The sequence below is a fragment of the Arachis duranensis genome, chromosome 8 (assembly GCF_000817695.3).
Source record: "Arachis duranensis cultivar V14167 chromosome 8, aradu.V14167.gnm2.J7QH, whole genome shotgun sequence".
Classification (NCBI taxonomy): domain Eukaryota; kingdom Viridiplantae; phylum Streptophyta; class Magnoliopsida; order Fabales; family Fabaceae; genus Arachis; species Arachis duranensis.
Genome location: NC_029779.3, coordinates 32886110 through 32897291, shown reverse-complemented (window position 1 = coordinate 32897291; position 11182 = coordinate 32886110). Strand labels below are relative to the sequence as shown.

At 29.6% G+C, this 11182-nt stretch overlaps 1 pseudogene; it reads right to left on the bottom strand.

Moving 5' to 3' along the window:
* Positions 1–8638: 8638 nt before the first annotated feature.
* LOC107462204 (heat shock 70 kDa protein 4-like) lies at positions 8639–10607 on the bottom strand (annotated as a pseudogene).
* Positions 10608–11182: the final 575 nt, after the last annotated feature.

Sequence of the window (11182 nt, the reverse complement as noted above, 5' to 3'; positions counted from 1 at the left end):
ATATCTTAAAAAATTTTTAAAAAATTACTAATAATTTAAGTTGTATTTAATTAGAAAACTAACTTTTAATTTAATTATTAATTAATTAACTAATATAATATAATTAATTATCACTAATTTTTGAGTGTATTTATTTATTTTTCATACTAAATCAAATTTAACAATATAATTATTATTATGTGTTAAGTTTAACAAAATATTTTTTAACATAAAATACAAAAGAACTATTTATATTTTATTTTGAGACAAATATAATATAATAAGTGGTATATATGTATAGAAGTATTAATTTTAAAAAAAAAATTGTGGGGGCAAATTTCCCCTTTATATTAAACGTGAGTCCGTCCCTGACTGTGAAGGAAGATGGGAGTTGTGAAGGGGTAGGCGGCGATGGACTCAGCAACAACATGATGGGAGCTATGCGATTTTTTGTGAAGAAGTCGAGAAGAAGAAGATTCTGGGTAAGGATGACTGAGTTTATCTTGCATGACTATAGAGTATAGACTGAAGCTATGAATCATCTGTGATGTGAGGCAAATTCTAATTTCTAAAAAGTGTTTATATGTATATATCTGGGGCGGGTACACCCTAAACCCGATCATATCCTGTCTTGAGCAAAATCTGCCCCGACTCGGATCAAGTTATTACGCTTTCCATCCGGATATGGACGGGTCGGGTACCCGCGTATTCGGAAACTCCTGCCAAGTCTAACCACGTATTGATACTCCATTTGTTAAGGGTTTATCGCTAGACAATGAATTGTTATATACACAAGACGAGATTCTAACTCCTAATAGTTGTTTAAGCGAACGAGTGAGATAATCACTTAACAAACTCAAATTGATTAAAACAAATATTAATTTTATTATTTTTAATATTTTAATATTAAAAATTCTAAGAGTTTAATTTGGCATTTATTAACCATCACTAGATATTAATGTTTTATTTATTTATTTATGATAATTGATAAACTATTAAAAATTTAAAACCACCCTCAATTTTATAAACGCAGATAAAAATGTTATCAGTTTTGTTAACAATAAAAATGTGATTAAAATATTATAAATCACAACAAAATATCTAATATTAAATATATTTTTAAAAAAAATATTTTAAATATTAAATTTTAATACAATTTTTTAAACATAATTAAAAAAAAATATTTTTACCTATAAAATTTGACAATTTTAGACTAAGTATTTTTTTTTTGTAAATGTCAAAAATACTTTTAAAAAATAAAAAACATATTCCAGAGATCAAAATTTGGCATGATTTTTCTATATGTACTTTTTAAATAGTTATTTAAATATTTTTACAAAATTTTGGACTAAATATATAAACAATCTAAAAATAAGATTTGTTTATCATTTATAAAAAATAATATTTTTTATTATTTTGTTATATTTTAAAATATTTTTTAAAATATTTTTATTGCGCTCTATGATATTTTGACATTTTTTGTGATCAAAAGTAAAAATATTTTTGTCAATATCTTAAAAAATCAACAATCATTTTAGTAGTTTATTTTTTATTTATTTAGTTTTAGAGACATTGAGGTAGTGTTTGGAAGAGAGACGGTAATTGAGAGACTGAGATTGAGAGATAGAAACTAAGAGACAGAAATTGAAATAAGTCTCAGGATTCTGTTGAGTGTAAAGGAAGAGACAGAGACTGAAATAAGAATAAAGCTCTAATTTAATTTGCACAAATAGTAAAGTTGGCTTTAATTAATTGAAATATGAATATTTTAAATATAAAATGTGAAGGTTCCAAAAAACTTAAAAAAAGGGACAGAATTAAATCTATGGCCTTCTTTAGTCTTGATTAATTAAGCCTTAAAATCAGAAATTATTTTTTTTTTTTGATAAAGCACGGGGCCAAAAGCCCAAAGAAACAAACAAATTAACTAAAATATCTTGGGAACTTTATCTCTCTGCAATCAGCGTCCAGCGAAAGAAATAGGAAAGGAGGGGCTTCTTCAAAGCAATTCAAATCATGGGGGAACACTACAAGAAAAGAGAGCTATTTTAACATGATTTTTTTTAACGGCTATAGTTAAGTGTAAAAATTAATATATATTTTTGATAAATATCACAAATGTCAAATTTTCTATGTTTTTTTGATGAATAATTTGATTGTAAAAAATTACTCCTCAATTTTGACACTTATTTATTTTCAACTTACTCCATTATTCCTTTTCTTCGTTGAGCTCCGTCAATTTTGACATCATACTACTCTCAATTTGGGATCATATTACTCATTCTTCATCTTCAAAATCTCAGTTTATTCTTCAGTTTCAAGATCTCATCTCATTCTTTGTTAAAAATTTTTGTTGAGAATTTTTTATGGTCAATAAGTGTCAAAATAAATAGTATTTTTGATGATTAATAAGTATCATAAAAAATATATTCTCAAATTTTTCTAACAAATTATTTTTGACGGTCAATATTTATCAAAATAAGATTTAAACTTTTTTTACAATTACTTATATGTCAAAAATACTATTTTTGACAAAACTTTTATTAACATATTTTTACAGTTAAAATAGTGTCAAAATTTATTTTTTTGACGAATTTTAATTTTTTTTGACACATAATAATCCTAAAAAATAGTCTATATTGTTGTAGTGGAAGCGATGTGCATGTTTTGCAAGGACATCAGCTGCAAAATTTGCTTCTCGAAATATGTGGTTCACCTGAAAAATTCCAGGCTTTGCTAGAAGGCGCTTGATTTCCCTCACCAGAGAGGTACTCGAATGTTGGGAGGCAGAAGCGCTGTGGATAAAGTTGAAAGCACACAGGAAATCCGTCTCTATAACAAGCTTTCTTAGCCCCATATCAATTGCGAGCTTTAATCCCAAATAGATTCTCCAGAACTCAGTTGTGGTAATGGTTACCGTGCCGATGTTAAACATGAAGCCTACCTTGAGTCTTCCATTTGTATCCCTCAGAAGCCCTCCACAAGCACCAATTCTCTAGGACTCAACATAATCCTATTCGAGACTCATCAAGCTTCAACGTAAACTTGATTTGCTAATACAACTACCTAAACTAAATACACTAAGTATTTACCCAACTTAGTAACGGATACCTCACGGGTACTTGATACAACACAGAAGTACAAACAAAAGAGATCTAAAATCACTCTTGACTTTTTTCTCAAGTGTATCACTCAACCTTTTTCTTTCTGCCTTTTATCAATGCCTCGCTTTCTTGTTTTTTACCTCAGACAGAAAACAAAAAAGATATACATTGAAATAGAAAATACAAACAGTAAAACATGAAGGAGATGATGATTCACAACCTTGACTCTATGTACTGAACCTAACAACTGAACTCAAAATGTTGTTCTTCATCTTGGCAAAGTGCTTCCTTTAGTGTAGGAGTAATACTTCCAAGACTTCAAACTCTGTTAGTGAGGTTACACCCTTTGCTCTCTCTCAGTTTCTTTCTTCTTGTTCAACAATGAGAATCATTTTTTCTTTTTGTATCTTGTTTTGAGCCACGATTAGAATTCCTTCAAAGTCAACTTCTTGGTCTTTGGATTAGCTAAGATTCTCTCTTATCTTTCTTCAATCAACCCAAAAAATTAGGAATTTTGAATTAGGACTTAGTATCGTAGCAGACACATACAATAGTAGCACCAATCAACTTTTTCAATGAACTTAGCGAAATCCAAACCATCAAATTTGTGCTTTGGATCCAAGTAACAATGTAAGTCATTGATTCATGGCAAAAAAAATTCAACTGCCACTTTCTTCTTGTTATCCAAAATGGTGGTGCAGAGAATGGGAGAAGATGTAAAGAAATTAACTTTCATACAAATGAAAACAAATTACATTTAACCTCTAAACTTGCTTAATGGATATTGATTTCTTGATTAATTTTATCTTTCCTTATTCTTTGGTATTTCAGTTCGAAGGTGAAGCGCTCTCTCTCTATGGTGTTTATCCAAAGGGAACTTGTGAAGCTTAGCTTAGGGTAGCTTCTCTTTTGCTTGATTGATATTTGGCTTAGTTTAGATTTCACTTGGATCACTTTGCTTTATTAGTTTGGGCTGTAATGAGTCCGGATTTGATGATAAATTTTGTCTTGAATTGAGTTAATTTCATCACATAAACTCACACTTATTCTCTTAAATAGCATACTTTTGTGATCCCTCTCTAAATTTTACCTAATTGTAAAAATATGCTTTTTTGTTCTTAAATTAATCAATTTAATCCTAATTTTATTCCATTCAATGCCGTGATATATTTTTTCGAGTGATTTCAGGTTCAATAGGTAAGAATGGTTAGGTAGAAGTGGAAGAAAACATGCAAATAAGAGATTTCATGAAGAAAACAAAGGAGGAAAAACACACTTCGATGTGCGTACGCACAGGTGTGCATACGCACAAGTCCTGATGTGTGACTTACTTAAAAAGTCATGCGGCTTGTAATTTTCGGAGCCTTTTGGCCCAATTTTGAAAGTTCTGAAATTGAATTGGAGGCTATATCAAAAGGGTAACATTCCATAATAAAAGGGGGACATTATTATACAATACATACAACATTAATAGGAGTAGGAGTAGATTTAGAGTAATTTTCTCTTAATTCTCTCTTATGGTTTAATTAGGGTTTGCACATTTACAATTTTGATTTTGGATTATAGCGAGCTTCTATTGTAAGTAATCTTTAATTCTCTCTTTAATTACACTACTCATGCTACACTTTTTTATAGTTGAAGTTACTTTGTTAATATATCCACTTTTGATTTTTTTTTAGTCTTTTGTTGATGAATTTGATGTTTTATGATTTATACATACTTGATTGAGTTTCTATAGTTGATTTTGTTCAAAGATTGGATATAGTTTTTATTATTTTTTACAATTTGCTATGTTTTGCTTTTATGCTCACCAAATGTTTGTGAAAATGCCAATTATGAATTTTGAGTAGATTTTCACTCCTTGACTTGGAAAATGAGTAACTAAGATACTAGATTCATAATATCTGACATTTACTAGTGATTTTGGATTGTTAGTTGCTCTTGTTTCTACTAATGCTAGCTTTTTACTAAATTAATTAGTAAGTTAGCTAGGATTTGTGAATTAAGACCAATTATGCTCGTTTGACTTATTCTCAATATTAGGGTTGACGGAGTGGGATTGACTCATTGTAGTTGTCATAGTTGTGGTTATGACAAGGATAGAATTCCTTAACTCTCATTTCCAAGTCAAGGCTCTTTTATACATTGCACTCCATTTTTACTAGTTTGTTGCATCAATCTTCTTCAATTTGCATTAATTGTCTCTTGATCTAATACTATCTTGGTGGTTGTTTATGTTCTTGCTTGTTTACTCTATTGTCTTGCTTGATTGTTAATTTTAGTCAATTAATTTCTAATTTCCTTGACTTCCGTTCTATGCTTGAAACTCCCATTTCATAACTAAAAGTGCGCACTCAATTGCTAGTCCGAGGCAAGATGACCCAGGATTTAAAATTTCTGGTTGTTTTGTTTTAATTGTAATAATCTTTATTTAAACTTTAATCGCGAGGATCGATTGCCGGTTTGAACTATATTTACAACGAAGAAGTTCTTTTCTATCGAAAAATTCTATGCCGGCACAAAACCTCTTTATTAGGCTACAACAAAAACCAAATGGGTCTGCACACTTAAATCAATTCATCAAAAATCATTTGAGTTATGAACCCAACCTAATCATGTTTGTCATCATCAATATACTAATTATTTTTCTAACTTAACAAAATGTTATTAAAATTTTAGTCTCCATTCCAAAAAATTTCATTCTTCTGTGTCTCAACTTTTTGGAGGTATTAAAATATTAAAATTTTAGAAGCAGAAACTAAAATTTTAGTATCAGTCTCTAGACCAACAAATATAATAGTGAATTTTAGTCTCTTAATCTCTGTCAAAATATCTCAAAACAAACATTACCTAAAATACATAAAAGTCATTAATATTTAAGAAACAAAAATTACATAAACATTTTCTATTTGGTTTGTAGAAGTCCTTAAAAGTTATATATATGGAGGGAAAAACCAAATAAATCTCATAAGTTCACATGTATGCATTGAAACTAATCTTATTAGGTTGGATAAAACACAACATTAAACTAAATACCAATTAATATTATATGAAGGTTCTAAAACCAAAAATGTTACATGCATGTCTTTGTACATATATCTATATAAATTGAATTGGTTAAATTCGAATTATATATTATAATACTAAATCGAATCAATATGATTTGAATTAGTAGAAAACAATATAAATTAAAATTACTTGTTTCGATTTTTCAAGGAATGAAATTTGAAATGCAAAAAATATATACTAATCAAATTACTATATATCAATAGTAAATCAAATATAGTTGATTATTTGATTTATTACTAAATAACACATATATAATAAATCGGATCAGCTTGATTCGATTTACTACTTGTAACAGACTATTGACATTTACTATATTAATTTTAAAACATAAATATCAATATGAAAATATCTCCATTTGAATTCAAATAAAATATTAAAAAAATTAAAACGAATAAGAATAGAAGTCTAACTTTTGTATTTTATTTTAAATTTTACAAAATCTACATTTTTATAAATTTATAAATTTAAAATGGAATATTAAACGATTTATAAAAATTTAATAAAAATTATCCTTTGACTCATTAGCATCTAAAGAATCATTACCTAGACTTTTGATGTTGAAAAAGTTAATATAAAGTATAGTCCTCTAAAATGGCATATATAGGAGTTAAAACTTAAAATTTTTCAGAGTTAGAAGTAACAGATAGTTATACATTATAAAATGATCATCTATATTTATACAATATATAATTTGAGAAATAATTAACTATATATGCGCTGTTCAGTAATAAATCAAATAAACTAAATTCGATTTACTATTGATATAGCATATATAGTAAATCGAATCAATTTGATTCGATTTAGTATATATCTCCTGTATTTAAAATTTCTTTTCTTGGTAAATCAAAACAATTTTGATTTACATTATTCCGTACTAATTTAAATCATATTGATTTAATTTAGTATTATAATATATAATTTATATAATTATATGCACAAGAACATGTACATAATGTTTTTTGTTTTGGGGATTTTCGTGTAATATTGTAATTAAAGCGATGATAACTAACGAATTAAAAAAAACATTTAGAAAAAATTATATAAGTTTGAGACCTAATTACTAATATTTATTTGTTTGATATACAATATATTATTTTTAATTTTTTAAGAAATTTTATCAAAGAAGTTTTTTTTTTTATTTTGGTCTCAATAAACTATAAATTAAATTTCTTTTGATTTTTTTTGGTTTGCAATTAAATTTCTATTGATTGAAATAATTACGAAGCACCATATGATGTTTTTTGTTAAACAAAAGGGTTTTTTGGTGACTAGTTTAAAAAGTCCAAAAGAGATTAAGATTCAATACCTATAAAATACGGACACTTTGTTGAATTGTCATATCTATGTGTCAGGCATATTTTATACACGACACTCATCGATATTCATCTGACATCTGTATCTACCGTGTTCATCCGTGTCTTAATAGAAAATAAAAAATTCTTTTCTAAATATGTTTGAATATACTTAAATACCATCACGTATTAATGTGTTCTGCCTTATTCTTAATATATATTCTTAAATAAATATAAAAATAGTATATATTATTATTTATTAAAATAAAAAATATTTTAAATACTTTACATAATTAAAATAAAATGTAAAATATAATTAAAAAATTAATTTATATTTTAATATCAATAAAATATTAAAATATTATTATGATTGATCTAAAAAATATTTTATATTTTATACATATAGCTATTGTGTCTTATAAAATTTTAAACCCATATATCAATAAATTAATATATCCCATATCATATTATTATATCTGGTGTCGTGTCAATGTTTATGCATCATTCTTCAATACATACTTCAGCAGTAAAACGGAGTAAGGAAATCTCTCTACATATAGCTCTAAATCAACACGAGCTAAATCTATATAATGAAAATCCGGATAAGCCATAGTTTACCTTTATTTTCTCAAGAAGTCTATGGGATCATGCGCCTTCTTATTGAGAATTAGCTGATTAGTCCTTCTGAAAAAGCTTTATGTTGGGCTCTTTATATAAAGGAGTGTTAGATGTCAGTAATTTTTGTAATTTTTAACTATTAAATAATTATCAATAATATTTTTAATGGTATAAAATTTTATTCAATAATATAAAATTACTTACTTTATTTTAGTTATTATATGTTGATCAGAATTTAATAAAGTTGCTATATGTTGATCAGAATTTAATAAAGTTGCTGGCTTTAAATTTTTTTCAAAAAAATTATACTTTTATTTCTCATTTCTTTTTATATTTTTAAATTCAATCAATGCAAAAAGGTTTTTCCTGTTAGCATTAGAAGAAATTTCTATCACATTAAGCACATTGCAAACCAGTGCAAGACACAGCACAGTAAAAATCATGATCAAGTAATGTGAACTATAGGCTAAAATAAGTTAGCACAACGGAAGAGCATTTAAGTCTGAAATATAATTTTGTATTCCCTGCCTGGGTCATCGATCAAAACTTGATCCTCACAAAAAGAAACTATGCTAATTAATCCTCATTATCACCTTCTTCATAATCACTGTTAATTTTGCCCATTATTTCATTAGTAACACTCTGCAACTCCATCAAACACTTCTTATACTGATACGTTTCCCCTTGCTCCACCCCATCATTATTAACCATTTCTCTGGCCTCTCTAATAGCAGCCATAATCCTCTGTTTATCCATTGCAGAAACCTTAGAGAAAAAGTTCCCATCCTTGATAGCTTTCTTCACTTTATACACACATTCATCCAAAGCATTCTTTGCTTTAACTCTCTCTTTGTACTTCTCATCTTCATCCTTCAACATTTCAGCTTCTTCAATCATTTTCGCAACTTCCTTGGCCGAAAACCTTCCCGTGCCATTATTTATTGTAATCTCTTGTTTCTTTCCGGTGAGTTTTTCCTCCGCAGACACACTCAGGATCCCATCTTCGTTTACATCGAAACATATATAGATTGGAAAGCCCCGTGGGGCCGGAGGAACATCGAAAGAGAACAATCCAAGCATGTTGTTCTCACTTGCTCTTAACCTCTCTCCTTCATACACATCAACGCAAACTGTAGGTTGGTCATCAGAATCTGTGAAGTATGTTCCTTTCTTCTTTGCAGGAATTGGAGTATTTCTTGGAATCAAAACACTCATGAGATCCCCTTTTATCGATGTTCCCAGCGAAAGCGGAGTAACATCCATTAAGACCAAGTTCTTCAAAGTCTTACTATCATTGCCTCCCTGACCGTTATTTATCATGTAAGCCTGAACGGCGGCGCCATAAGCGACGGCTTCGTCGGGGTTGATACTCTTGCAGAGTTCCTTTCCGGGAAAGAAACTCTGCAGAAGCTTCTGAACTTTGGGGATTCTTGATGAGCCGCCGACAAGAACTATGTCATGTACATGGTTCTTGTCGACTCTGGCATCATCAAGACACCTCTTAACTGTGTCCATACACTTCTCAAATAGATCATCGTTGAGTTTCTCAAACCTGGCACGAGTCATGGTTGAATGGAAGTCAATGCCTTGAAACAAAGCATCTATGTCAATGGTGGCTTCATTGTTATATGAGAGTATTCTCTTGGCTTTCTCACACTCATTTCTCAACCTCCTTAAAGCTTTTGAGTTCCCATTCATGTCTTCTTTGTGCTTCTTTTTGAACTCTTTAGCAAGATAACTCACCATTCTATTGTCAAAATCTTCTCCTCCTAAATGAGTGTCTCCGGCGGTGGCCTTAACCTGCTACGTGCCACCCTTAATCGTAAGGAGTGAGACGTCAAGGGTGCCACCGCCGAGATCAAAAACAAATACATTGCGCTTTTCGACGCAATTAGGCTTCTTCTGAAGGCCATAAGCAAGAGCCGCAGCTGTAGGTTCATTGATGATCCTCATAACATTTAGGCCGGCAATGGTTCCGGCATCTTTTGTGGCTTTCCGCTGAGAGTGGCTGAAATAAGCAGGGACAGTAACAACAGCATCAGTCACAGGAGATTCCAAAAATGCCCCTGCAATGTCCTTCATTTTTGTGAGGATCATAGATGAAATCTCTTCAGGAGTAAGTTCCTTTTCTTGGCCTTTATTGTTAACAACAATCTTTGGCTTGTCTTCAGCATCGGCTACAACCTTAAACGGCCAAAGCTTCAAATCATTCTCAATAACAGGATCGCTATATTTCCTACCAATCAACCTCTTAGCATCTGTGGAAAGTAGCATTGTGAAGATTTCGTGCTATAAGAACAATTGGTGAAAAAGAAGATGAGATAAAGATAGTACCAAAGACAGTGTTAGTTGGGTTGGTTGAAGCCTGATTTTTGGCAGCATCCCCGACCAATTCCTGTGAATCAGTGAAAGCAACAAAAGAAGGGGTTGTTCTGTTTCCTTGATCGTTGTGAATGATCTCGGCGCGAGAATTTCGCTCCTCCCAGATAGCAACACATGAATATGTGGTGCCAAGATCGATTCCTATGGCGTGTTTATTTGCCATTGTGTTTTACGTGAATTTAGAGATTGGAATTTGAAGAAACAGGAATAGTACCATGGAACACGAACCAAAATTTTCCTATAATACTACATTGAACGGATGAAGGTACCTCGGTGCCATAAAATGGATTAATTGTCAATCAACATCAAAAGTCACGACTTAATATTGATACTGTATATATATCAAATCTTTTGTGACTTTTCACTTGTGCAAATATTTAGGGTGTGTTTGATAATCAGGTTTAAAGGAAAAAAAGCACATCAGAGCTTCTTGAAAACTTCACTCTTTTGTTTGGCTAATTTTTTTCTCTACAAACGCAGAATTGATTTTATTCATAAGATCACGTTTACAAGAAGCAATAATTTCTAACTTTTCCGTTACACTAACGTACTTTTAGCCAATACCTTCAATATTTATTTTTTTTTATCAACTTTATCTTTTATACGTATTATTGCATTATTTATAGAATTCTTATCATTTCTCGCTATATGAACTCTTTTTTTATTATTTATTATTTATATTTTTATTATTTTTTTATTTGACATTATATATTTTTATAGTTATAATTTTTATGTATT